This window comes from Narcine bancroftii, chromosome 8 (genome assembly GCF_036971445.1).
Source record: "Narcine bancroftii isolate sNarBan1 chromosome 8, sNarBan1.hap1, whole genome shotgun sequence".
Taxonomy (NCBI): domain Eukaryota; kingdom Metazoa; phylum Chordata; class Chondrichthyes; order Torpediniformes; family Narcinidae; genus Narcine; species Narcine bancroftii.
This window is the reverse complement of record NC_091476.1, coordinates 8,973,141-8,997,286: the sequence shown is the minus strand read 5'-3', so window position 1 is coordinate 8,997,286 and position 24,146 is coordinate 8,973,141. Positions and strand designations below refer to the sequence as shown.

The 24,146-nt window shown below is 41.5% G+C and overlaps 1 long non-coding RNA gene across 12 annotated transcripts in view; it reads right to left on the bottom strand.

The window, feature by feature from the left end:
- LOC138740340 (uncharacterized) overlaps positions 1–24,146 on the bottom strand; it is a 317,539-nt gene that overhangs the window by 215,210 nt on the left and 78,183 nt on the right. The window lies entirely within an intron of this gene.

Below are 24,146 nucleotides of genomic sequence, written 5' to 3'. Positions count from 1 at the left end.
TTCCAAAATTTGTTGAGGCCCCTGCGGGCTGTGGGACCCGAAACTGTGGCTTGTTTAGTTTATGGCTAAATCCAGCACTGCAACGCTTTCACCCTTTATGGGCCTATATGATCTGATGGCATTCCATTGGCATTCTCACCCTTTCAGGTTTGCTGTTTCATTATCCTACATGGGATGTTGGCACTCACCACTTATGGTTGATTTCATTGAGAAAATATGTTTTCTTTTTCAAATCCATACTGCGATTTGAAGCATTGTTCTTTGTCGGGTATTTTTCCTAATTTAATCTATAATCCTTGGTAGTAGAATTCTCACTTAATCATTTTGTTCACAGCAATATGCAAACTATTCAGGTCCGCAAGTATTCACATCCCATAAAGTTAATAGAAGTACTCTGAGATAAGAAAAAGAATATGAAAAGATAAAGGCAGAAAATCCCAACACATTTCTGATATCCAATCAAGAATTCTAGTCACTCATGGCATGTATTTAATCCAAGTGAGGGCAAATCTTCCAGGTAGTTTGTTGGCTCAAAAGCACTTTCCACTTTTTCTGAAATATATATTTCAGTGTATTTTCTGAAATGAAATCAATAAACAAATTTCATTTCCTTTATTTAACGGGAACATGCCAACTATCTCAGTTCTGTTTAAAGTTAGAATGGGCAGCATGCATCTAAGTTCAATAACATTTAGTTCAAAGTATGTTTGCAACCTTATCACTAATGTGGAGTAATCAAACCTTAGGAAAATAGAATAAATCATCATTAATTATGCATACTTGAATGAATACTGTTTAATTCTTTAATTTTATTCCACGGTATACGTCCACTTCTTTTAATTACATGAATAGGGATACAAATTTATAACTCTAGTTTGGTACAGAAAGTTCCCTGAGAGTTTCTCTGATTCAGCAATTTCCATACAGTGGGCAGCTGCCTTATGAACTCAGTGATTGTAGTAAAAACACATTGAAATGCTGGAGGAACTCAGATGGCCTTTTCAGTGTCCATAGAGGACAAAGATATATTGCCAGCATTTTGAGCCAGAATAAGCAAAAAACAGGAAATTTCAGTATAGGGTTTGTTGCCTGGAACCTCCCTTGTACAGCTTCCAACCTTATTGTTTCCCAACCCTGAATCGCCTATTTCTACCTCCAACCCAAGATCGACAAATCCAATTCTGCTGGCAGTCCCTTAGTGCCTGCCCCTCCAATTTGGTTTCCGCTTACTTTGTTTTGTCACCACTGATGCAGTTCCTCCCCACCAACATCAGGACACTTCACACACCCTCCATCTCTTCAGGAACTTCCAGTTCTCTGAACTTGATCCCCTCATGTCTAGCATGAACATTGAATTCCTGTACACCTCCATCCCCAAAAATGAAGGCCTCAAAGCCCTTCATTCCTTTCTGGACAATAGACCCAACCAGTCCTCCTCCACTTCCACCCTCCTCTGGCTGGCAGAACTTGTCCTCACCTTCAATAATTTTTCCTTCAACTTATCCCACTTTCTCCAGGCCAAAGGGGTACCTATAGTTACCCACATGACCCCAAGCTCTGCCTGCCTTTTTATTGGCTACGTGGAGCAATCCATGCTACAAGCCTACACAGGCATAACCCCTCTTCTTCCTCTGCTACTTCAATGTCTACTTTGGTGCTGCCTCATGTTTCCATAATGAGCTCATTGATTTCAACCACTTTGCTGCCAACTTCTACCCTGACCTCAAATTCACTTGGTCCATCTCTAGCAACACTCTCCCTTTCCTCAATCTCTCTGTCTCCACCTCAGGAGACAAACTCTCGACAGGCATCTTCTATAAACCCACCAACTCCCACAGCTACCTCAACCACACCTCTTCCCACCCTGTCCCCTGTAAGGATTCCATTCTACACTCTCAATTCCTCTGTCTCCATCACATCTGCACCCACGATGAGGGCTTCCATGCCAGATCATCAGAGATTTCCTCCTTCTTCAAACAACTTGGCTTTCCCTCTACCATCAATTCAGTATTCATCCTCATATTCTCCATTACCTGCACATCTCCCCTGGCCACCTCCATCCCACAGGCAACAAGGAATGGATTCCTCTTGTCCTCACCTACCACCCCACCAGTCTCCATATCCAACACATCTTCCTCAGCCATTTCTACCATTTACTATGGGATCCCACCACTAGACACATATTCCCCTCTCCTCTCCTCTTTTCCTTCTGCACGGACCACTTTGTCCGTGGCTCCCTTGTCCACTCCTCCCTCCCCACCAATCGTCCCCTTGGGAACTAGCCCTGTGATCTCAGAAGATGCTCCACTTGCACCCACACCTCCTCCCTCAGCACCATTCGGGGTCCCAAACAGTCCTTCCAAGTGAAGCAACATTTCACTTGTGAATCTGCAGGGGTTATTACTACATCTGGTGCTCTTGTTGTGGTTTCATCTACATCGGAGCACCTCAGCTCTGTCCGCCACAATAGCGTGGATCTCCCAGTGGCCACCCATTTCAATTCTCCATCCCATTCCCTTGCTGACATGTCTATCCATGGTCTCATGTATGGCCAGACTGAGACCACCCACAAATTGGAGGAACAACATCTCATCTTCTGACTGGGCATTCTCCAACCGGATGGCATTAATATTGGCTTCTCTGGATTTCATTACACCCACTCCCCACTTCTTACTATTTCACCTTTTCCTAGTTCTGCCTTTCCCTTCCATCTCCTTTCACACAAACATGATCAATTCTTACCTCATCCTTTATCCTATCCAATTAACACCTTTTGTTGGTCTGGATTCCTCCCCCAGCCAGCATTGTCTGGTTTCTGAGACTTGCTGAGATTTCCTGTTTCTGCCTTATTCGTTGAAGAAGGGCTCAGGCCCAAAACATCAGCAGTATATTTTGTCTCCTATGGTTGCTGAAAAGACCAGGTGAGTTCCTCCAGCATTTTGGTGCCTTATGAACACAGACTGGGACCCAAATCCCTGCAATCCTGTCTAGCATGGCAACATTAACAGGGTTACCATGCGCTGGTGACCCACATACTGACAGAAGCAACTCATAAAATGCTGGAGGAATTCTGCAGGCCAGTCACCATCTGATTGTCAAAGCTTCGGGTTGAAACCCTATCTGTGGCCTTCTGCAGATGCTACTTGATCTGCCAAGTTCTTCCAGCATCTGCAGGAATCTCCCCCCACCCCCCCCCCCCCCCCCCACCGTAATGAAGCAGCATCAGCAACTGCACTTAATGAAAAGACTGACAAGACTACCAGCCACCATCATGTCAACCTTCTACAGGTGCACTATGAAGAGCGTCCTGGCCGGTTGCACCACCATGTGGTAAGGTTGCTGCAGAGAAATGGATCACAGGTCAATCCACAGGACGTCAAGAGTGGCAGAAATGATCACTGGAGTCTTCCCCTCATCGACGCAATCTACTGGGATCATTGTCTGAAGAGGACATGCAAAATCGATGAGAATCCCTTCCACCCCATGCACAGCATCATTCAGCTGCTCTTATCAGGAAAGAGATACAGGAGGATCAGAGCCACCAGGCTGAGAAACAGCTTCTTCCCCAGGCAGGGATCGACCAAAGAAACAGCTCACACTGACTATCTGAGACTTCCATATTCTCGAAACAATATCTATTTATTTATTTGTATATATGTATTGATTGTATGTGTTATGTCTAGTTGTGTGTCTGCATGTTTTGCAATGAGGAATATTGTTTTGTTGGGTTGCACTTGTGCAATCAATGACAATAAATTTGACTTGACTTCTTGTTAACGACATACTGCTTGAATTCTCAATATCAGACTCTTGGCATAAGCCCACAATAATATGTGGACTTTGCTATAAGAGAGCCAAGAACACGATGGAGAATTCATGACAAACATTTTGAAATCAGCCAGTTTCGTGCCAGGGATGTCTTTAAAAAAAAAAATCACATCAAAGGCCACCTACTTCATGTTAAAATTCCTGAATGTAGTCACACTACTAGTTTCATTCACTGCCTCCCTGTTACTTCAACTGATTTAAAGGTTGTCCTACCTGTGGCACTTCTGGAGCTACTATAATGGCAGAGCTGTCACTGGTGAGGAGCCATGGAGAGCGGACAGCAGAGTCACAGCATTCCCACGGGGTCCAACTGCCGTTAGCTCCATACAGGCTTTAAACAGCCTGTAAATGGTGCTGACAGTGGTTTTATTTAAACCGCGGGGTCTGTGCCCAAGATGGTGGTGCCTATGGTCGGCAGTAGTCATGAGGGTTGACAGACTCTGGGAAGCAGAGAACTAATGCAAGGCATCAGAAATCAAGGAGAACACCCTCGTTTGAGAAGTGTCTCATACAATCTCTGATTGTGTAAGGCACTTCTGCTGATGGCAAATCTGTCTGCCTTACGGCAGATGAAAACAAATTTTGTGTCTTTATTAAATGACAATAAATTGAATCTTGAACTTTTAAACTGACATGAACAGTTTTATGCATCATCTGATGAGGTTTTTCTTCTTCAAGTGAAGTTAACAGAACAATAGAAATTTTGGAAAGGTTCAGATTTTCCCCCTAAGTCCCTCCACTCTTCTTTGTTCCTTTAAGTCACTCCTTTGAAATAATCCGTTCCTCTAACATAGGAAGAAGGTGGGGGAGCGGTCTGACATTTCTTTTGAGAAAACCAAAAAAAGTAGCTCCTAGAATTCAGTCTACCTCCAAATAAGATTGAGAGAACAGGACTTATGGTCTCAGTTGGCTGCAAGTCACTTTGTAATCGATGGTGCAGATCTAAATCTGGCTCCATGTTAATAGGGGCCATCAAAGAATGCTGTTCTTAGTCACAAATACAACAAAGACACATGCACCAAAGAGCATACGGGAGGTCAGGCTCTAATGATCTTGTGGCATTTTACCTTTCATCCCTGCTTCTTAAATCAGTGATATCAGCGTATTTTGAAAACCGATCTCCATCATTAACGTTTGCCACCTCAGTGACTTTGCTCGGATGTTTTAACATCTGCATTGAATAATTTCCTTTCCATGTTCAGCCGTCTCCATTCTGTTGAAGCTTTAGAAATGCTAATTTTATAGTCGAATTATCTGAGGAATTATGAGGTGTGATACAAATATACCACACGGAGAAAAAGAATTCTCCAAGTATGGAAAATTGTTAAACTGTTGAAGGTATTTTTTAAGCATGCCATAATCTGCTGACAAATCACGTTAAAAACTGGAAAACAAGGACAAATAAACAAAATGCCTTGTTTCATCCAGCTGGGCCACATATAGATGCAAAGTTGAGATGAGTTCCATTTCAGATCACAATAAATTAAAAAGAAACATGCAGCTACATTTTGCCAAGAGCACTTTAGACAGGATATCAGAACCAGGATTTATTGACATGAACAAGTCATGATGTTCGGTGTTTTGCAGCAGCGTCTTAGTGTAAACATTCATATTATAACCATCTTATGACATTACTATAAAAAATTTTAAATAGTAGTGAATGGAAAGAAAGGGAGTGTCTGTGGTTCATTAATTATTCAGGAGAGCGGGGAAGAAGATGTCCTTGTGTCCTTGAGTGTTCATCTTTAGGCTCCTGTACCTTTTCCCGATGGTAGCAGAGTGAAGAGAGCATGTCCTAGGCGGTGGGGGTCTTTGACTATAGAGGCTCTGCTTTTTTAAGACTCCGTCTTATATAGATATCCTCGATGGAGTGAAGTCTAGTGCCTGTGATGTCGCAGGCTGAGTTAACAACCCTCTGGAGTTTATTCTTGTCCTGAGAGTTGGTGCCCCCATACCAGAGAGTGATGCAACCAGCCAGAATGCTCTCCATGTTTCACCTATAGAAGGCTATTCGGTGAAGGCCATTCTCCTCAGACACCTCAAAAAGTATAGCCTTCTTTGTGATTGCATCAATGTGGAGGTGGTGTGCCCTCCAAAATGGTCACAGACTTTGCTCACCGTCAGACCTACCCCCACCCTCTCCGGTGTTACTAATGTGCGTCAAGCATCACTAGATGCTAGTGATGCTTGACGCAATAAAAGCAGCATTCTCATCGCCTACCTCGGAGGGGTGAATGATGTTAATATACTTCAAAAGGTAGGTCCCAGTATCCAACAGCACCCCCCCCCCCTCCCACCCCACTGAGTGAGTTTACAAATGTTGCACTGTGTCCCCTCTAATGGTGCCGACCCTGTGAACAATGAAATCCAGAACCTGCTGAGAGCCAGATTGCAGGCATTTAAGTCCGGAGATCCAGATCAGTGAAGCAGGTGCAGGTATGAGCTGTAGAAAGCTATCTCCTGGGCGAAGTAGAGATTCTGGATGAAAATGTAAACAACAAGGAACACCCAATAGCTGTAGCAGGACCTAAATGCTATAACTTCTTACAAAACCAAGTCTGGTGAAATAGCAGACAGCAAAGCTTCTCTCCCAGAGGAACTCAATGCCTTCTACGCCCAATTTAGCAACAGTAATTTGGCACACCCCCTTGTCCCTAATGATCCCATCCTGTCCTTATCTGAGGATGATGTGCGTGCTGCCTTCAGGAGAGTGAATCTGAGGGAAGCATCCAGTCTAGATCGAGTACCTGGCCAAATTTTAAAGACCTGTGCTGATCAACTTACCAAGGTATTAACAGATATCTTCAATATCTCACTCCAGAAGGGCGTGGTACCCACCTGTTTCAAACAGGCGACAATCATACCAGTACCCAAGAAGAGTGCAGTAACCTGCCTTAATGGCTTTCAACTAGTGCCACTTACATTAACAGTGTTTTGAAAGGCTGGCGATGATGTATATTAGCTCCTGTCTGAGCGGTGACATGGATCCATTCCAGTTCACCTATCGTAGAAACAGGTCTACAGCAGATGCCATTTCTCTGGCTCTACACAAAGACCTAGAAATTCTGGACAGTAAAGATGCATACATCAGGATGCTCTTTATGGACTACAGTCCGGTATCCCCTCAAAACTGATCAGCAAACTCCAAGATCTGTGAGTTAACACCAAACTGTGTAATTGGATCCTGGATTTCTTCACCTCCAAACGACAATCAGTGAGGATTGGTAAGACCATCTCCTCCATAATCTCCATCAGTACTGGAGCACCACAGGGCTGTGTTCTTAGCCCCCTGCTCAACACACTTTATACCTATGACTGTGTGGCTTAGTACGACAATAACATACAGGATAGAGAATGAAAATTTGACTGAATGGTGCATCAACAACAACCTTGCATTCAATGTCACCAAAATTTAAGGAGCTGATTGTTGACTTCAGGAAAGCCAGAGGTTATACAATCCAATGATCATTGGGAGAGGGTGAGCAAATTTAGGTTCTTGGGAGTTACTATTTCAGAGGATCTTTCCTGGATCCAACACACTAATGACATTGTAAGGAAAGCACATCAGCGCCTCTACTTCCTCAGAAGTTTGCGGAGGTTTGGTATGACATCAGAAACCTTGGTAAATTTCTACAGATGTGTGGTGGAAAGTGTACTGACAGGCTGCATCAGAGTCTGGTATGGGGGAACACCAATACTCCTGAGTGAAAAGCCCTCCAAAAGGTAGTGGACACACCCCAGGACATCATAGGCAAAACCCTCCCCACTATTGAGTACATCTATAGGGAAGGTAGCTGTTGAAGGGAAGCAGCAACCATCAAAGGACCACACCACCCAGCACACACTCTTTCTCACTGCTGCCATGAGGAAAGAGGTATAGGTGCTACAAGACTTGCACCACCAGGTTCAGAAACAGCTGCTACCCCTCCACCATCAGACTCCTCAACAAACTCAATCAGAGACTCATTTAAGGACTTTTACCTGTGCACTTTACTTATTTTCTTTCGTTCTCTCTGTATTGCACAGTCAGTTTGTTTACATTTGTTATCTATTTACTGTTCTTTTATTTGTTTACATGTTTATGCCGTGTTCAGTTTATATTTTGCACTTCCAATTAGGAGTAATTCTGCCGCACTTGCAAGAAAAAGGAATCTCGTGGTTGTATGAACTCTGATAATAAATCTGAAATCTGAGAAGGCCGGGCAGTGGGAGTGAGTGGGAAAATGGTCAGCTCATTTTTAAATGGTGAGGCAGACTTGATAGACTGAACAGCCTATTTCTGCTCCTATGTTTTATAGTCACATGGTCTTATCGAATGCTGGAAAACTGAGGCATGGTGCAGAAGCTCCAAAGATGCGGCTGCTTAGCTTTTCACCAAATGTTTGGCCACCTTCCCACATCTCTGATCTGTTTTGTTATTGCTTCTTTAATCATATGAGCCATAAAATATGCTGCATATGCTCTCATGTCTCAATGTGGACAAGACGAAGGAGATGATCATGGACGACCAGGAATAACCACTCTCCACTGCCCATCAACAACTCTGTAGTGAAGAGAATGGAGAGCACCAAGTTCCTTGGAGTTCACTTAACTAGTGACCTATCGTGTACACTCAACATCTCCTCACTTGTCAGGAAGCACAATAGACACTGCACTTCCTGAGAAGACTGAAGTAGGCAAGGCTACTGACCACAATTACATCAACCTTCTATAGGAGCTCCCTATCGAGAGCATCCTGGCCGGCTGTATCACCGTGTGGTACAGTCATCTACCGGCACCACCTACGGCTCCTAGAACGCTTCCACCAGCGTTGTCTCCGCTCCATCCTCAACATCCATTGGAGCGCTTACACCCCTAACGTCGAAGTACTTGAGATGGCAGAGGTCGACAACATCGAGTCCACGCTGCTGAAGATCCAGCTGCGCTGGATGGGTCACGTCTCCAGAATAGAGGACCATCGCCTTCCCAAGATCGTGTTATATGGCGAGCTCTCCACTGGCCACCGTGACAGAGGTGCACCAAAGAAGAGGTACAAGGACTGCCTAAAGAAATCTCTTGGTGCCTGCCACATTGACCACCGCCAGTGAGCTGATATCACCTCAAACCGTGAATCTTGGCGCCTCACAGTTTGGCGGGCAGCAACCTCCTTTGAAGAAGACCGCAGAGCCCACCTCACTGACAAAAGACAAAGGAGGAAAAACCCAACACCCAACCCCAACCAACCAATTTTCCCCTGCATCCACTGCAACCGTGTCTGCCTGTCCCGCATCGGACTTGTCAGCCACAAACGAGCCTGCAGCTGACGTGGACATTTACCCCCTCCATAAATCTTCGTCCGCGAAGCCAAGCCAAAGAAGAACAGTTGCAGCAGAGAAATACATCAGAGGTCAACCCACAGGACCACAAAAGTGGCAGAGGAGATCACTGGAATCTCCCTCTCCCCATTGATGTGATCTACTGGGACCATTGTCGGAAGAGGGCACAGAAAATCACTGAGAACCCCTTTCACCCTGCACACAGCATCTTTCAGCTGCTCCCATTGGGGAGGAGATACAGGAGGATCAGAAACAGCACCACCAGGCTGAGGAACAGCTTCTTCCCACAGGCAGTGAGAATGCTGAACAACCAAAGGAACTGCTCCCACTGACCATCCAAGACTCTTATTTACAGAACAAGATGAAATACTTGTCCTGCATCTGTATTGTTTGTCAGTACAGATCTGTGTCTTATGTCTGGTTGCATATCTGCCTGTTTTACACTGAGGACCGGAGATTGCTGTTTCGTACATTCCTGTGAAGCACCCAATTGAGCAAAGGAGCCATATAAAGCACAGATTTTCTTTTTTGCAAACTTTAATTCTTCGAATAATTTGCCAGGAATAATCGAGAATAGAACTGCTCTGTGTATAATGTTCCTATTTCACCCTTCTGCCACTCAATTCACCTCAGGGCATACAAGCAAAACAGTTAGCTCCATCACTATTTTGTCAAATAATCAGAAAGTCCTTCTTGCAGGAAATTGCACTGTGCAATGCTGGAAAATAAATTCTTAACATGTTTACATGGAATTCCTCCCTTCCAGTTTAATAGAAGCAATAACATGTACCATTTTAACACGTACCTTAACATGTTTACATGGAATTCCTCCCTTCCAGTTTAATAGAAGCAATTACACGCACCATTTTAATTGGCTCGAGTAAAATGGTGAACAAAGAATTTGAAGCTAAATCATTAGGAGCAATGCAAATTCTTAATTCTGCAGTTTTAACTAGGTTTACTCAGAATAAAGGAATTTGCATTTGTTAATTGATTAACATGCCTGCATACCACTTCAATCTATCATATACATTTCTCTCTGCTAAACTGTCCCATTGTCTCAGAGAGGAAATTACGAAAGTCTGAAGACACCGTGGTTGAAGTCAAAACTCAAATGCTGGAGAAACTCAGCAGGTCAAACGAAAAGGTAAGATGGGGAGGGGGTGGAGGGAAGGAGCATGGTCCCAAATGAAGGAGGTATTAGGTGGAGAAGGTGAGGGGAAGAGCACAGCAGCAAGCAGGGGAGGAGGGATGGCTAGGTGAATAGGGAGGGAAGGGGGTGGAAAGCTGAGGGAAAGAAGACAGGGGAAAAGGAAGGAGAACAGAGAGTGGGCTAGCAGAAACCGGAGATGTCAATCTTAATGCCATCTAGCTAGAGGGTGCCCAGACGGAAAATCAGGTGTTGTTACTCCAATTTACGGGTAGTCTTGGTGGGATAGTACATGAGACAATGGACAGACATGTGAGTATGGAAGTGGGACACAGAACTGAAAAGGTTGGCCACTGGGAGGTTCCTGTCACTAATGCGAATGGAGCAAAGTGATCATCGAAGCGATCTGGGAGCATGTTTGCTCTGCCCACATCAGTGAGCACAGACTGGGAGATTGCTTTGCTGAGCACCTTTGCTCCTCAGTTATGTATCTTTATCTTTCCTATATAAAGTGCACTGTTTGATCTGCTGAGTGTCTCCACCATTGTGTTTTTACTTTGTCTCAGACATATAACTTTCACTTTTAAAAATTGTCCTTTTCTAATTTCTTTATTGATGTGATTTTGAAATTCTATACAAGGGTGCTTTAAACTCCAGAGAGTCATGAATCATCATCTTTTATTTATAATTACATGGAGGGGAGAGGATTGGAGGGGTATGGACCAGGTGCTGGTCAGTGGGACTAGGAAGGTGGGGATTTGTTCCAGCATGGACCAGTAGGGCCAAACTGGCCTGTTCTGTGCTGTATATGGTTATATAGTTATAAATCCAAGTTACAGCATTTTCCAACTGGAAAACTATCAGTCAAAAACAGAGGAAGCGTTAATAATTAGTAATATCTCGAACAATCAATACCTTTATTGATAAAGATAAAAATGACAAAAGAATGTGCAACTTAGCAAAGGTGGGCCTTACTTTATGCTAAGAATGGTACTGAATAAAATGTTGGGCATTAGTAGGAAGAACCCAAGAAAATGGAGCATTAGTTGGGAAGTTGGGCTCATGATCCTGCTCTTCAATTTAATAATAATAAATTTTGGCCTTAACACTCCTTACCCAATCTCTCCCCATACTTAGACATTCGCAGTTTAAATGTCTGTAATATCTCAATGGCTGTCTTCACAGCTCTCGGGTGAGAATTTCAAGGATTTGCAATCCTTCGAGAAGAATTCCTCCTCATCTCTGTTTGATATGTGAGAGCGCTTCAGACACAATGCTCCCTTCTTCTAGATATCCCCCTTGGGAAATATCTTCTCAGCATATGACCTGTCAAATCTCTTCAGATAAGTAACAATAAAATTACAATACTATAAAGCCAATCTGCTCAACTTTCTTTTATCTGTCAACATCTTCATCCCAGGAATTAATCTAAAAAACCTGTTCCGCACTGTCTCCAATGGAATCGCATCCTTTCTTAAATATGGGAGAGTACAATGTACTGCAGGTGCATAGAACACTCCAGCACAGCACAGGCCCTTCAGCCCTCATCGTTGTGCTGACCAACAGATTCCTACCAAAAAAAACTAAACCTTTCCTCCCTCGTAACTCTCTATTTTTCTTTCATCCAATGTGCCTGTCTAAGAATCTCTTAAATGCCCCTAATGTTTCAGGCTCCATCACCACCTCTGGCAAGGCATTGCAGGCACCCACAACTCCCTATATAAAAAACATTTTTTATGTCTCCCCTAAACTTCACTTCATATAGATGCCTTTGGTGTTTGCTATTCCTGTCCTGGGAAAATGGCATTGGTTATCTACCTTATCTAGGCCTCTCAGAATCTTGCAGACCTCTATCAAGTCACCTCTCATCCTTCTTCACTCCAAAGAGAAAAGTCCAGGCACTGCTGACCTTGTTTCACAAGACTCATTTTTCAATCCAGGCAACATCCTGGTAAATCTCCTCTGCACCCTCTCCATAGCTTCCACATCCTTCCTATAATTAGTGCAGACACACTAATTCCCTGTAAAATTACATCAAAATGTTTCTACTCCACACCTCTTGCAGTAAGGGCCAATAATTTATTTGCCTTCAAAATTACTTGCTGCACCTTCATGCTAATGTTTTGTATTTCATATACTGGGACACACAGATCCCTTTGTACTGCAACACTTGCCAACATCACTTTATTTAAATAACACTTTGTTTTGTTTTCATTCTTCTTTCCAAAGAGGATAACCTCAAATTTTCTCACTGCATTCTATCTGCCACTTCTTGACCACACACTCAAAATGCTTATATTTCTTTGCAGATTCTTTGTGTCCTTAGTGCCAAGTAAGCGGTTACCTTGAGGAAGGGCTCAGGCCTGAAATGTTGGTTATATATCTTTACTTCCCATGGACACTGTGAGACCTGCTGAGTTCCTCCAGCAATGTTTTCTTTATTAGATGAAAATTGAATGAATATTTTCAGGATCCTTAACTTATATTCCTGGTTCAGAAGCTGATTAATCTGCTCTGTACATCCACAACATCTAGTTAAAGCTTTTCTAATAAATTTCGGCTGCTGTTATCTTCATGCTTCCCTTTCAAAATTTGTTCGACACCCACAGAGGCACAAATGAAACTGAACATATGCAGAATTGTGATTTATCGCTTCTTGGGTATTGATGTTTAATGTGCTAGAATGACCAGGCTAAAGATCTAAGACATAAAATAACTCTTTTAGACTGTGCTGCAAGACAGAAACCAGGCTGTTGTGTATCAAGAGTGATGAATGATTGCAAGTGATCAAACCTCTTCCCAGAATTCTGCTGAACTATTTAGTGTTAGCTGGACACTGGCTGTCATTCAACCTGCAGTTGGTGCCATTATTCTGTTTTGTGGAGCGCACGTAAGCGGCTGGAAATAAAATGATAGGATTGTACTTTAAGTGCATATTTTGTAAGTGTTAGAACAGCCAACAATATGTTAATATACAATGAATCATCTGCATTTCAATAGTTAACATGGCTGAAATAAAAACTGTTTCAAAGTTCCCTTTTCAAGATGGAGCAGTTGCCAGTTATAAGAATCATTTCCATCCATGTTTCTCATGGCAACTATTCCCACATAAAGGCACACTTATTCCAAGAACAGTTCTGATTTAGGCATGGAATTCCAAAATACCAAACCACTTCCCTTTCATTTCCAACACTACATTCCTTTTTAAGCATAAAGTTTAAATAAAGGAAGATGATGGAGCTCAAAATATTGCCTTTAATACCAGCTTTAATACAGGGAATATGAATATATTCAGGAAATATTTTACACTGACTGATAAAAATACGTTCGTTCATTTGCTGGTTTACAGGTTTTTCAGATCTGTGTGGATGGAAAGTTATTCTGTCAAACTAAATTGTATTGAAAGTCCAGTGGTCCAAAGAGTTGACCATTTGCTGAATAGGAGAGGGGATTAGAACCATGGATAATGCTACTCGAGTACCCAGGGCATCGAATTGGAGAAGCAGGTGGCCTGCTGCTTCACAAAGAGTTCCCAAGTCAGTGGCAGCTGATATGTTGCTGCTGCCCCAGACATCATCTGAAATTTATTTTTACGATTTGTAGCAAGTAAGCCCAGGATCATTCACTTCAGGATCAGGCCCAGACATGGACAATGTGTGGAGTTCCAGCCAAGATGAGAATGAGTGGACTTAGTATCAAGGCAGCAATTGATTGACTATAACACAACCAGATGACACAACCAACTGAAAAACCTCACAAAGATAAGCGTATACAGAGCCGTTGTCATACCCACACTCCTGTTCGGCTCCGAATCATGGGTCCTCTACCGGCATCACCTACGGCTCCTAGAACGCTTCCACCAGCGCTTTCATCCCTCACGTCGAAGTACTCGAGATGGCAGAGGTCGACAGCATCGAGTCCACGCTGCTGAAGATCCAGCTGCGCTGGGTGGGTCACGTCTCCAGAATGGAGGACCATCGCCTTCCCAAGATCGTGTTCTATGGCGAGCTCTCCACTGGCCACCGTGACAGAGGTGCACCAAAGAAAAGGTACAAGGACTGCCTAAAGAAATCTCTTGGTGCCTGCCACATGGACCACCGCCAGTGGGCTGATCTCGCCTCAAACCGTGCATCTTGGCGCCTCACAGTTTGGCGGGCAGCAACCTCCTTTGAAGAAGACCGCAGAGCCCACCTCACTGACAAAAGGCAAAGGAGGAAAAACCCAATACCCAACCCCAACCCACCAATTTTCCCCTGCAGCTGCTGCAACCGTGTCTGCCTGTCCCGCATCGGACTTGTCAGCCACAAACGAGCCTGCAGCTGACGTGGACTTTTACCCCCTCCATAATTCTTCGTCCGCGAAGCCAAGCCAAAGAAAAAAAAAATCATCTAAATTGTCACTTCTAAAAACCTTTTCCCATTGACTTCAATATGATTTTACATATGATTATAATAGATGTTTGAGCTTCACTCTCATAATGGAGCACCTTCCCTTATGCTGGTGTTACCATGACATAAAAGAGTGAAACACAAAAGTCTGCAGACACTGTGACTGTAGTAAAAACTTGAATAAACTGGAGGAGCTCAGTAGATCTTGCAGCGCCCATAGATATAGATATATAGCTACCGTTTCGGGCTTGAGCCCTTCTTTAAGGTATGAGCAAAAAGCAGGAAGGTGACTGAATAACAAGGTAGGAGGAGAAGGGAAGAAAGGGCAGGGGTGGAGCACAGGCCAACAGTCATGGATAGGAGGACAGGAGATGAAAGGCGAGAATTGATCGGGGTAGGGGGAGCTCTGGGAATGGAGATTTGGAGAAAAGAGAAAAAGAGAGAGAGACAGCACTAGAGGAAAGGAGAAATAGGGATGGGGAAGGGGAGGCTAATGGAAACCAGAGAAGTTGATGTTAATGCCATCTGGTTAGAGCAGTGGTTCCCAACCTTTTACTTTCCACCCACATACCACTTTAAGTATTCCCTATGCCATAAGTGTTCTGTGATTAGTAAGTGATTGCTTAAGGTGGTATGTGAGTGGGAAGGGAAGGTTGAGAATCACTGCTCTAGACCCAATTATTACTGAAATATTTTGCTTGAGAAAAATTGTCATTGGCCTATAACAAGTCAATTAAGTACGATTAAAACAGTGGTTTTCAAACATTTTCTTTCCACTCACATACCACCTTAAGCAATCCCTTACTAATCACAGAGCACGTGGCATAGGGATTGCTTAAGGTGGAATATAAGGTTTGTTTTTAAAAAAGATTGCCCGCCCTGCTCTCTGTTCTAATTTGATCTTAAAGGAAATTGTCTGCAGTTTCAAGATGTTTTAAGGTTCTGGAAGGTGTTATATATCTTTTTATCTTAACAGATGAACTTTGTGTTCATTACCCATAAGACATCAATCAAAGCTTTACCTGCTGTGAAAGAAACGCGTGTCCTGGAAGTTCCAAACATTTTCCATCTTCAAGAGATACACTAGGTCTACCATTTGCTATTCTATGTCATTACTATAATTGACTTTCCCATCATCAACATCTTGGTCCCACTATGTAACAAAACTTAACTCCACCAGTTGTATCCAGTTGTATAAATGGATACTGTAGGTCCAAGAACAGGTTATAGGCAGGCCATTCTTCAGTGAGGGTTCATCTTATGATATCCTGAAGTCATTTTGCTTACCAAAAGGAACAGTGAAGAGTTTGAAACACCCTTTGTTTTCCTGCCTCTGTTTGGCTTCAAAAACATTCAAACAGTTTGATTCCGTTCAGAACAAAGTAGTCTATTTGATATCACTCTATCCAGCATTTTAAGCATCAATGTTCAGTGGCTGTGATTCAGACAAAATGCACTGCAACACCTAATCAAGGCTTCCTCAACAGTAGCTCCCAATCTTCATGGTCTTAAAAAATAAAGGCAACAATTGCATGGGGGTCATTAAATTCACATTCATCCTCAACACACCCAGCATTCCTACCATTATCCAGAGGATTATCAAACAGGTCAGAAAGGAAACTAGTCCCAACAAAGGAATTACATGTGTTTAATCCTGGAGTGTCGTCTGGCCATCTAGGCAGGAGGCAGGTCAAAAATCATTTCCCCATGTCAATCAAGGTTAGAGTCACTCACAGATGAGGCTACCACACAATTGGTTCTCCAAGGTCATGTGGGCACTCCAGGGCCAGCCCCTCGAGCCAGCAGCATAAACCCCACTAATGGAGCTGATCATTCTTTTTGTTCCTTTGAGACATCTCTGAGCTCCACTTCAGGTTGTAGGCTACAGGTGGCAACACTGGAGAACCATTTGTAAGGTTTATGCAAGTACAGTGTGGGGCTATTTGTGGCATGCACCCAGAGTAAACCATTGTGTCTCAGCTGTGGTAGATTCCAACTGTAAGTGTACCTTTTAGTTACTCAGTGTGCTCTTTCTTTTCAAGAGAGAGGGATGGTGGGTACTGTTTGTTTAACCCTTGTTTCACAATTTGGAGATGCAATAATTGGTGATGCATCTGCATCCAATACTTGTGATTTGTGTGTGTGAGTGTGTTCCCTGTCACAAATTTCCCTGTGTATAAATAAAGAATAGTGTTTTCTACTAACACGAGTCCAGGACTTGTAACTTCTTGAACCCATCAAATTTATTCTGCTCATCATACATACTTGGATATATTTTGTCATTCTCTCATTGTTGCTCGGTTGGTCATGAAACTCCCTTTTAACAGCACTGCAGGTAAACCTCAGGGCTCCAAAGAGGTTCAATGCCATCTTATCAAGGGTAATGAGGAATCGGCAAAACTACCAGCCTTGTGAATAATGGCTGCCTTCCATTAATGATAAACATTTTCTTTAAAAATAAGTCTCCTTCTACTCCTTTCATCTCCAGTCTCAAAATAGTTTAGATTAAATCTTAAACTCAATGGTTATACATTTTCTGAATGGAATTTTCTGTTTATCTGGTTTTTGCAGAGCAAACCAGTATTATCATGGACTTCACATGATGTTAGGCTGAATACTTCAGTCCAATGCATACTCAACATTGCGGTTTCACCTGTACTATGTGCATCAAACTTCAGTCCCTTAATGAGAATCGGATTCCTGGCCATAAATTGAAAGGATTAAGCTGACCACTTCTTTTATACGATTTAAGTTTCAGACAAGTTTTGGGAAGCTTCAAACACAGATAATAATTTAACTGGAAGCCAAAATAAAGGCTAGCATACAAGTTTGAGACATAATTAAGGCAGGGATATGGCCTTGAAAATGGAAGCAATAGTTTCAAGTTGGACGCTGACTGTTGCATAATCTGTCCATGTTGTGGCTCAAACATATTTTAGTGATGTCATTCTCAGGGTTTGCCGAAACTTGTGGTCAGTGGTGATATTCAATACTTTAGCGGCAGGGAAGGTGATTCTTACAGGCAACTTCTTTTTCAGTAATTACCTTGATCACATCCACAGCCACTGACTGTCTCATGTCAGTCAGAAAAGCAACTGAGAGATGGATATTCAGTAAAGCTTTCCATACATATAAGCTGCTAGTAGTTATTAGGTATGTGTGTTCAAACCCTTTTACCAAAATTGGAACCAGTGCTCCTATTGCTTACCTTGGATGCCATTTCTACCATAAGGATAATGTATTGGCCTTAATAAAGACCAATCATAGCGTGGTTTCTCCAAAACTAACATCTCTAACTCAGAGAATGATTGATGACCATATTATCACAAAATTTGCCTTTAACAATCGTGCCAAGCCCTTTTAATCTGTACATATAAAGGTAAAGGTTCCATTATTGTCATGGTCACGTAATACAACATTTAGAATGTAACGTACATGAAATTCTTTGACTTTTGTCTACCAAAAGGCAGACAGCGAGTCACCACTTTGTCCAGCGCCCCTCATAGAACCTGGAGTTCCGAGGTGGTCTCCCCTCAAACTACTAACCAGGCCTGGGCCTGCTTAGCTTCCGAGATCAGACAATCTCATGCATATTCCAGCTATTAGGCTTCTATAGTGTATTAGGTAAGCTTTTCTGTTTGGCTTTTCCCATTGCATTCAGCTATTTTGTTACAGCCATCAAATTTATCTTAACTCCAGTCTCTTTGAGTGCTTTACTTGAATTATCTGTTAAAACCATTGTCTTTCTTTGTTCTCTTACAAGAACAATGGCAGCACACCAGAATTACAACCTTCCCACCTGGGAGGAAGAGAACATTTTAGAAAAATAATGTACTGTTTTGCACATTTCCAGTATTGCACAAAATACCTTGCATATGGGACACATTTTCCTCCATTCTCCATTCCAATATGTAAAATCTGTTACTTTGCACATTGAACATGCTTGTCTTTCTGCTAAAATTAGTGCTGAGTGAGAATTTGACCCAACATAGAACTTCAATGGATTTCCTTTTTAATTGTGAGTAACGTTGAAACAAGTTACAAAATATTCTCATTTACTAATTTAGAAAACAATTCTTGGTGCTTTTACTCTTTGAATAAATGGCCTTTTTATTCTTTGAGGCAAATTAATAAAACTTCTTCACTACATCTACATTTTTATTCATTTCACAGTGACACATTTCAGAAAACAAATGGAAAATATTTAGAGAGGCATGGATGAACAGACTTCTTTTTACAGCCTGAACCATATTATACCTGAGAATGTATATTAGCAATTTCAATAAAAATTCTCTGGAGATATTCAGTTAAAATTTAAATTGACAAAAATGTTAAGAAAGGTAAATTATAGAACTGAGGCATTATGAAGTTGCTTAACATTGCAAATGTGTTCATTATAATCCAAAAGGATCGCATGCAATTTGATAGAGGTATGAGCTTTTCAGACTGGGTTAGTGCTAAGACAGCTAATTTATTAATGTACATAGTCAATTAAATGTGACCTTCACTTTCAATGAAGGGGCCCACTAAAAAACATATGGGAAAAACTAGCAGGAATTCATCTGAGACCAATGACATTTAATGTGAAAATCATAATAGAGCCTCAATCAGGAAGAATTTCAAAGCTTTTAAACTCTTGAAGTTGAACATTAATTGCCCCAGGGTGCATATATTCATGCACCAAGGTCTCTTTGTGGACCAGATCTTTGTGACTACAATTAAAACATGGTATATAACAGGAGCCCTCCAATGTGTCATCACACTGAGAGAAGACTACACTGCACTCTGGCCAGCTGTGTATTCCAGACTACTTTATGATGAGTGAAAATGTAGATTTATAATATGTTTTTAAAGCAGTTTGACAAAAGAAAAACCAATGGTTAAAAGAGAACGGTTGAGAAAGCAGCTATGAAACCCACGCTATATCCTTGCATAAAAAAAAAATTACTGCTTTTGTCAAGGTATTTTTGGAAAATTCATGTTGTAATTCCTTGAAAAACTTTATTTCTTGTCATCTTATGGATTGCAATTCCATTCTGAGGAATGCTTTGGCAAGGAAGGATCCTTTTTGTAACAGGCATGCTTTGAAATAGAGCCAGCACATTGCACCCTATGAGGTAAGATGTTTTACAGCATAATTTTCACAATGTGCTTTTAATACTCCTGCCTTAGTTGTTGTTATAAATAATGTATCAGTAGCACCACATGTGAAATGCCAAAGTCACTGGAGTCTTTCAATGTCTCTGTATCCATTATACTGGCAAAAAATAGCCAAAATGTTAGTACGATAAGCTGTGGCTGATTTGTTTGAATTAATTGATACTCACAATGTGCAAATTCTGTCTAACTTGAGCCGAATAAGTACCTCTTGAAAAGAAGCAATGGAAGAAGCCTAAAGATTTTTTTTTAATGTATATGCTCAATTTAAAGAGGACTATTGCTGATCTACTTTTGCTTTTTCATTCAGATTCAACCATGGGATTCTTCTGACAACCATGCTCGCTGAAATTAGTCAGGCCTCCACTAGCAAGGTCAACTAGGATGCAGTGGCACCCACAATTATAACGATGAGGTCCATTCTCAATCAGCTGCCCAAAATCAACTTACAGAGGTGTCCGGTATCTTAGTTTTCAATTAAACACGCTTTCCAGGTATTGAGAACATAAGCGATAAAATGGACAGAATTTGTCCTTAGCAGTGTGTGCAAAGACATTCCCCTCCATTTCCGAAACAGTTTTATTGGTGTCACAGAACCAAGCTTTGGAAGCAGAGAGTAATGATATATTTTACATTTAATGCGTGCATTCTTGGAAATATTTCAACCCAAAGGAAGTAAAGTGAGTGGAAAATATAATACAAATCTTAAATGTAAAAGGACTGTTTACCTTAGTGATAAGTAAGGTATGTTTCATAAATAATCTTGACAGATAACTGATTAGCTTTAGATGAAGTGCTCTGGCTTCCAAATATATGATCACATTAGGAATTATATGAAACAAAGAAAAATTGCAGGTTTGTTGGGAAATGTAGAGACACAATGACAAAATATGCTTTGCTTTCAATGCCTCACCATAGGTAAATTTCTTCTCAGCTTCATTACCTGGTCTTTGGACAACATTCCCTTGCACTGGAACAAATAGACTGGGAGAAACACTCAAAATCTTCTGCTCAATTCGATCATTAATTGTAAAATCAAGTAACACTTATAGTGTGAGATGGGGTTGCATATACCCTCCTCGCATTTCTAGACACTTTGCACCTTGTCCATTAATACTGAAGCTCTTTCTCCACTGATAAAGTTAATTGTTTTCTCACATTTTATCCACCTTTTAAATCCAGTGCATTTAAAAATGCAGAGAAGTTTTGAAACAAAGTTAAAATTGTATTTGTTTCCTCCATTTTCTCTCTTCCTTTACTTTGCAGATAATGTATTTATTTATATTTTTTCTTTCCTCATTTATTATTTTTGTTTTCTTTTAATTTCCTCAAATTCCTTATTTCTTATCTTATTTTTTCTGTTTCTCTTTCTTGGTTTATACCCTTCGGTTTCAGTGAAATCATTGAGAGCTACTTTACATAGATTAAAGTGCTCTCATCAAGGATTTGACAAAAACAGGCTTGCCACAGTCTCACAGGAATGCCTTGTAAAGAAATTAAGACAATAATGGTAAACCAATCAGCTACAAGTTCAACATGGTGAAACTTACCCTGCATTGCCTGAGCTCAGGGCTAATGTTAGTATATGGTAGAGAATGCTGTCATGCGCATCAATGAGAACTAGCCCTACTTGACTGAAACATATCTGTATCTCCTGTAAAGTAGAGCACTGTCATCATCTCTCACTGCCATTTAACAATTTTCTAGAAAACACATGGAAAATGGATTCATGCTCCCTCTCATCTGGTGTGAATTCCACGTGGGATAAAGGTTGGTATCAAAAGGAGATCTTCCTGAAAATTTTAAATCTGTTTCTCTCTTCAGTAATGCTTCCTACCTGGGTATTTCCAACATGTTGTGTTTTTTTTTACCCCCAACCTTAAACCTGGTGGAGAAAACAGAAACAGCCCTTCCAACTAGCAGCAAGTTGAAATCCAACTTGAAGTACATTTGAATATATGCATTATTCTTTGCACCAGAAGAAAGTTGGATTACTAACCTCTCAAGTGCTATCATTTATGAGTTGAGAACATGGGTATCTCTGCTGCATGTTACTTTAAAACCATTAAAATATGTTAAATATATTCATGCTCTGAAAAATATGAATTATTGTGCCTCCTGGCTACAGACTGAAACTATTTTCAATATGTTATATGCCATAGTTCTGTATACAGTTTCACTTGTATTGTAAACAGATTGATCTGTTGGAACTCCAATCTTTGAAAACTAAAATGTTTACGAACAAACTTCAGTGTCAATTTCCTGGTGTGATCTCTGTTTCAGAAATACAATTGCATTAATTATGAAAGTTCCTTTCATCTTATTGGGCAAAGTGCCTTCATTGTAAAATCAAAGAGAACCAATGGCATTTAGCAGAAGGGGTGTTTTAGCTCAGGGCATGTTGTAGCCAGTAGAGCAAACCAGTTTTATGCTTTCCCTCATTCCCATATTCCATGGGTGATAGAGAAATTAACTTCAGTTCAATAAACAATGTTAAATTTTTAATAGCATGGATTTGCAGTAACAAAATATGATATAAAAAACCATAACATGCATAAATCATATTCACACGTATTTTATAGTTTTATTGGAGATGTATTAAGATTTGGAGCTTTCCACAAGAATAAAACTTATTGACATGATGCCTCCTGCACATATCTTTCACATCCAATCCAGACCAAGCTAACACTTGAATGAATAATTTTTAATGGGCTAAGTCCCAATTTTAAAAAGATGAAATACAGAACAATGAACTTTACCACCAAATTCAAGAGTCAAAGCATGTAGATCACCCTGCTTAGCATACATAGAATTTAGAATACATTGCCAATCCTTCATTGGGACTGGATCAAAACTATGGCTCTCCTTACTTGTAGTATTGTGAGAGCAGCTTCACCACGAGGACTGCTGTGTTTCAAGAAGGTATTTGTTCACCGCCATCTTAAGGGAAATTAGGAATACCTACTGTTCCATCCCTTTGGCACGTCACCAAGCTGTGCTTCTCCTACCTGCTTATAAGCAAAAACTGAGGTGAGCACCAGATGATAAAAGTCACACATCGCTGGTCTGAGGAAACAGATGACATCCTGCTTTTGAGTCAGCAGATTGGTCCATATGCAAGGACTCAACAAACAAGCCACCCCCGTCATTGATTTAATCAGCAGATGTGTGGAGGACTGAGTGACAATGAGGACAATACGTGCATTCTCCAAGCAAAAACCATGGGTGAACTGTGAGGGATACTCAGTACTGAATCCAAGTCTGAGGAGTTCAAGTCAGGTGACTCAACTCTCTACAGGAATTCCAGGTTATGACATCCGCAAAGACATCAGCGATGCTAAGAGGTAGTATCAAACCTAGCTTCAGAACCCGATGAACCTCACATATATCCGGCAACTGTGGCAAGGTGTGCTTGCTATCACAGGCTACAAAACAAAGCCAATCAAAATAGCAGGCAATAGTGCATCCCTCTCCAATGAGTTCAATGCATTTTCCATTCACTTCAAATAGGAGGCCAGAGAGCCAGCAGCTCCCACCACAAGAATCCAAGGCCAACCTTTAGCCTTAGTCACCACTGCAGGAGGCAGTGAGAGTGTCAGAGTCAATCCATGGAAAGTGATTGGCCTAAACGTGATCTGAGAACCAGCAATGCAGGAGTGTCATGTCATCTTTCATATCCCCCTGCCTCAGGAAGAAGTTTTCTCATGCTTTAAGAAGGCACTAACATCCTGGGACTGAAGAAAAAGATAATAAAGGTCCTTCATGACTACCAACCAGTGGCTCTGACATCCACCTTAATGAAGTGCTTTGAGAATGCAGAACAGTCTCCAAAGTATTCACCTCAATTTGTTTTTGATTCAGGTGGTTCAGCAGTTCTGTAAAATACAAGAGGCTCTGTGCCACTGTGATTGTTATGAAAACTTAAGCAGACCCAATTTCTCTGTGTGCATTAACTTTGCTGAACCATTCACTATCATTTCTATGCAGCCCTTCTGCTGAGCCTTTTGCTTCTCGCTAGTCTTGAAGTGACACTGCGGTTCTCCTAAATCCTGTAAACTTGCTCACGAGTGTTATTCAAACAGATTTCAAGCCCTTCCTCTGCTCTGGAGTTTTGTGAACAATCCCATGATTCTAATATTGTCCAATCATTGTCAAAACAACATCCTTGACTCAGGATATCTGCATGTGGACTTTCTTCCAATGGCCCTGGCCTCTGAAGATCTTTTCTACTGGAGCACCTTATTCTGGTCTAGTCCTCTCACTAAGCTTTAGCTTGTTTTTCAATTTAATAGTTGTCTTCACAGATGC